The sequence below is a fragment of the Montipora capricornis genome, chromosome 3 (assembly GCF_036669925.1).
Source record: "Montipora capricornis isolate CH-2021 chromosome 3, ASM3666992v2, whole genome shotgun sequence".
NCBI classification, from domain to species: domain Eukaryota; kingdom Metazoa; phylum Cnidaria; class Anthozoa; order Scleractinia; family Acroporidae; genus Montipora; species Montipora capricornis.
In genome coordinates, this window is record NC_090885.1 from 12,479,865 (window position 1) to 12,485,677 (window position 5,813).

Consider the following 5,813-nt stretch of genomic DNA (forward strand, 5'->3'; position numbering starts at 1 on the left):
AAGAACAAGCAGATGTGGCCAAGGCTTCTTCATTTGGCCGTGGTACACTCGGTCCGAGGCTCACAAACAAATCCGAATGTGAAACAGAATTGAATTTGAGCGAATCACCGCTTTGCAAGATAATATAATTTAGGCAAATTGCCATTTCAAAGTAAAATAGAATTTTGGGCGACTGAACTAAATTTAGCGAACACAATTCAAAAGAGAATATAATTTGGAAAACAAAATAGAATTTGATTTTAACAATTTGAACACAGAACAAAATTTGAGTAACAAAATGAAACGTGTGCAAAACAGAATTTAATGTTGAATTTTGTTGGGAATCACACGCCATAGGTATGAAGCTTTAAATTGCCCTTCTGCAAGGATTAGAGTAATCTTTTTCCATTGGACACACAACTATTAAGAGTGAAAAATCCTTTCTAGCTTCCTTAAACCAAGAAAATAATATTATTTATCTTTTTATCTGTGACCACATTTATGTCATTCTGTAGAGTGCCCTTTTATCACTTCAAATATTTGTCTATCTAGATTAGTGACGCAGTGAGGTTTTGCATTTTGCCTGAGTATAATATATTCTTGGGTTTCACTCACGTGATCAACAGCCATGTTTTTCAACGAAAACAAAAGAAGACGTTAGCATAATAATAGCTTTTAATTCCCGGAGGATTGGATCGGGACACCAACATGGCCGCCATTTTATTGTTTGGGGACACCAACATGGCGGCCGTGACGTCATGTGAAATCCAAGAATATGCTGATTTCAAAACCAAAGCAGCTGGATACAGTTGAACAAAAACAACAACAACAACAACAATAATAATTATTATCATTGTTGTTCAACTCTGTCCAGGTACATACTTGTACTATAAAAAGAGTACGCTGGTTCCTTCTTTCTGTGGGAAATGTGAATTAGTACATCAAATCAGTTAATAATGGTTCATTTTTTGCAGTTCTATTTTGTTTCGCTAAACTCAAATATTGTGCTACCTTTTCTGATGTGTCCAATAAAGCTGATAAATTAATAAAAAGTATAGAAAGAATGTGAATTAATTATTAAAAGTTGTCACATTTTTGGGATGCTGTAAGAGAAATCATGATCAAGGTTAAGATTAAATTATATTTGTAGAGGTACTAACTCAGAAAATATTGTGCTACCTGGCTCCAAACTCATTTTACTATTGGAGATTTCTTTGAACAGTATTGTTTTAGATTTTACTACGAAAACCACCGATCTGTGGAAATGGGTGGGAATTTACGTGTCTGCGCCGCCCACTTTTGCTTAAGGTGGCTGGGACCAGTTTCACTACTTTTAAGGACCTTTTAATTAGAAGGGTTGTCACTACAAAACTGTATCACGTAAAAGAAATGTTATGGTACCATATCAAACACCAATTATTACTTAAAAAAATGCGCTCACTATTTTGACGTGATAGGTTACCATGGCAACATGAAAGCTCTTCAAAAACACCCTATATTTCGTCTTTACTTGCTTATATCTTAATAATGAACTCGGTGACCCCCATTTTTTATTATAGAATAGTAATTAGCATCTTGAGATAGAACTATCAGCAAAGTTTAAAAAAATTCTTGGGAGCCAATTCAGAGCTACCTTAATTTTTCGAAAATTTAAGGTAGCTTTGAATTCGCTCCCAAGAATTTTTTTTAACTTTGCGGATAGTCCTATCCCAAATTGCTAATTACTATTTTACAATAAAAAATGGGGGTCACCGAGTTCATTATTAAGATATAAGCAAGTAAAGACGAAATATAGGGTGTTTTTGGAGAGCTTTCATGTTGCCATGGTAACCTATTACGTCAAAATTGTGAGCGCATTTTGTTAAGCAATAATTGGTGTTTCATATGGTACCATAACATTGCTGTTACGTGATACAGTATAGTAGTTATAACCCATCTAATAAGAAGGTCTCTAAAAGTGGTGAAACTGGTTCCAGCCACCTTAAGGGGTATTGGCAGAAGTGAGCGCATATGGAAGGCTCTGTAATCGTGGAAAAGCTCTCGAAGGAGACTTGAGAATGAAGATTATACAAGACATTATCGGAAAAGGGGAAGACTTCACCACAGGTTTCTTCGTGGGAAGTTTTTCTGCGATTTCCAACGAAAACGGAGATAACTTTTGAAAACGTGTTTTTCCATTGTTGCGGTCGTTATAGCACACCTTAAGCCCGTGAGAAAGGAATTGCATCAAAATGTTTAATGAAAGTGGGTGGGGCAGTGGCTCCGTAATTCGGGCCCATTCCGCAGATCGGTGGTTTTGGTAGTACTTGAATAGTTTTTGATTAAGTCTCCCAAACGTCTGTGTCCAACACACTGCACACTTTTGTAAAAAATATGAAACTGCAAACAATAATTTCCTTAGAGCAAAATTAATGTTGCTTAAAAACATTGATGACAATCCAACTTACGGTGCTCATAAAATATTCAGTCTCTTTCCTATTTTCTTTTCAACTGTCTTTAATCTTTTTTCACATTCAAATTATTGTCCATTATCAAAGTAAACCTATTTCAAAGGAATTGACAGCACATTTGCACAGCCTGGGTATTGCCCTTTGCAAGGCTAAGAACACATCAGCTGTTACTTTGGCAGCATCCAGAAGGCACTGATCAACCGCTCTTGCTTGGAGTTGGACAAAGAATGCCGGAAACTTGTGCGAAAGAAAAAGTCTTAAATGAAGTGTACTTTCTTAGATGACTGTGTGCTCGACATAGGAGTGTGGCCCGTGTGATCAAGAATTTGTCGAGATTAGCAACATTTCAGCGACAGCAATTGATGCAAGAAATCTAGAAATACCTCCACCAGGAAAAGGGGGCACGACAAAAATAGTTGTTAGATCAAAATTTGACCACGGTAATGTTAGATGAATCGGGGAGGACATCTTTAAACAAATCTCGCATACTTAGAAATACGCTACTGTAACGATACCTCCGAAAGGTCCAGCTTATTTCTTCGCCGATATTCCGCACGATTCCCTGTACATTTTGTGCTGTGATTGAGACTTTTGTCCTCGAGCAAAACTTTGCCAAACGAACCACAGGCAGACAACCCTAAGGATGCGAGAGCGCGTGACGCCACGTTATTTTGAGACAGTTGTAACGGCCGATTCAACTGATCGAGGAAAATGTTCCTTAAAAACTTCAAATCGCTATGTTTCTTTTCGAAAATTCATTTTATGGACAGCCAGATAAATAAAGTTCACTCACCTACTATATTTTGGGTTGTCCTCAATGATTTGATGGGTTTTTTGGACGCTTCGATTTCCTCTTCAGATCCCACGCGTTGCCACATACTATATAAATAGACAAGGCGTGCAACTTCCAAAACCGCTCACGGCCGACTTCCTCCAGAATCTAGCCGAATTTCTCCCACTTCCAAAGGTCGCTCGCCTCCCAGCCTAGGGCACGTAGAAAATCGATAATTTTGCTAGCATCGTGCCCAAAATCATCAAATTTACACAGCTCTGCAACCTTTGTTATTGCCAGACAATCCGGACACCGCTCATGAATCATTGGAATTTGATAACCATCATCAAAATCAAATTAACCAATCAAAAAGCACAGATTTCCCCCATGAGAGACAAAATTATTAATCTGTGCTTTTTGATTGATTAATTTGATTTGATCAAATTCAGTGGCGCATGACTCCTGTCCACATCATCTAGCAATAACAAAAACCTGGTCAAACGGCGCATGATAGTCGGTGATAGTTGATTCTCTCCAAACTATCATCAACTATCACCAACTATCTTTCACATGGTCAAACGGCCAAAGAAGTTCGTGATAATTGGTGATAGTTCACCACTGTCGCGCAAGTAATGCTCTATTTGACCAAATTGTAAGGGACCAAAGCCACAAGCTCCATGATCTGCTGCCGCCACGAAACGAGTCCATTTATTGCACCCGTAGCCAGAGATACTTCAAATTACCAAGTTGTAAGACAAATAGGTTTAAAAACACTTTTATTATGGCGAACAGTTTTAATTATTAGTAGTAATCTTAATTATTAGTATTTTGGTGTTGATACTTCTCCTTTTGTATTTTATTGTAGGTTATATTTTACGGTTTTATAGTAGTTATCAAAATATATATATAGATAATTTTTAGTTTCATTGTGAAGTATTACTAAGTCACATTTCAGCCGGCCCAGGGGCTGCAATGATTTTACTTCATAATAAAGCTATCTATCTATCAAAAAAGCAAAGTCATGCAAGCAGCTAGTTCCAGGCTCTTTCCGCGTAAAAATGTGAGCATTAAAATGGCTTCCGGGAGCGTTTACCATTTATTTGTCAACAAAAACCGAAAATTCCGGTTGGAAACTCAAATGGTACAGCTCATTCCACCGGAAAGTTTCTGGAAAAGATGGAAATCCTCAGAGGTACTCCTCTTTTCCCGTTCCAACCGAAATGACCGGAAAAATCCTGTACCATTTGTTAACTCCCACTCGACCCGGTGCACTTCGGCCTCTTTTCCCGCCATTCGACGCTGCAGATGCAGCCGTCATTTTGATTTGTTATTGTTTTCTTCTAGCCGCGAGAGTCTCGGGCTTGGCGAAACGCCACACCGGGAAAATCCCGTACCATTACGAGCATTCCATTCCAACCGGATTTTCCGTGCAAATGGTAAACGCCCCGGGCCTCATATTCGTCTATTAGACGTAATATCAGGTCATTACTCCATCTCGCCGCATTGCCCTTCTTGATCGATGAACGTTTAGTGATACGCTTCCTTTTTTTGCGGTGTCTCTTCTAATTCTTGCGAGTTGACGCTTTCTTTAGAAGATATCTTCTCTTTGTTATCTTGGTCTTCAATATTTTCTTTGTCATGATTATCATCTTGGATGTAAACAAGAATTTCTGAAGCTGCAGCTGAGCCTCGCGAGGAACTTTTGGCGGCCATTGTAAACGAGCCCGCCGATTTTCGGGGAAAACAGCTGACCAAAAACTATCAAGAACTATCATACGCGTGGTCAAACGAGGAAAACTATCATCGACTATTATGAAGAATTTGAACAAGTTCAAAATGAATGATAGTTGATGATAGTCGATGATAGTGTATGATAGTTGGTGGTCAAACGGAAGCGCGAGCTTTAACTATCATCGACTATCGTCAACTATCATCGAATATCATGCGCCGTTTGACCAGGGCTTTACAAATATCTCAAAATAACGTGACGTCACGTGCTCTCGCATCCTTAGGGTTGTCTGCCTGTGAACGAACCAGGCGAGTATGGCGATTAAGTGATTTCCGTGTAAGAAGCCACGAAACGACTTCATGGCCTGGTGACCTCTGATTGGGCAGAAAAACACAGACTTTCTGGCACCAATCAGAATTTCGAATTACCCCGGCTGTTTGGAACTGGTCTGGTAAGAACGTGTCCCTAGGGGCTCTTCTCGCCCTACTATGCTTTTCTTCGTCGCCATTTTCTTTCGCTCGTTTAGACTTCCATTGCCTCTGCGATCGGCCCCTGGGTCTCCGAGGATGTTAACCAACGCGCTGTTAAAAAATCGATCGAGAAACCGCGCCACAAACATCACAGAACGAAGAAACCAACAGAATCCATTCATCTACAAAACCTTGGAATCAAAAATGTCATTCTCAAAAACTTTTCCTTTTATTTCTAACAATGGTTAAGATCTCAGGATTGAATCGATCCGTTAAAATCACTGACCACTTTACATGCACCTTCGCAAATGTCATCTATTGCATGACCTGCACACTATGCAAGAAGACCTACATAGGTGAAACAGGGAGAAGATCGGCGGACCGCACCACAGTTTCTTTAGAGACTAGAGATT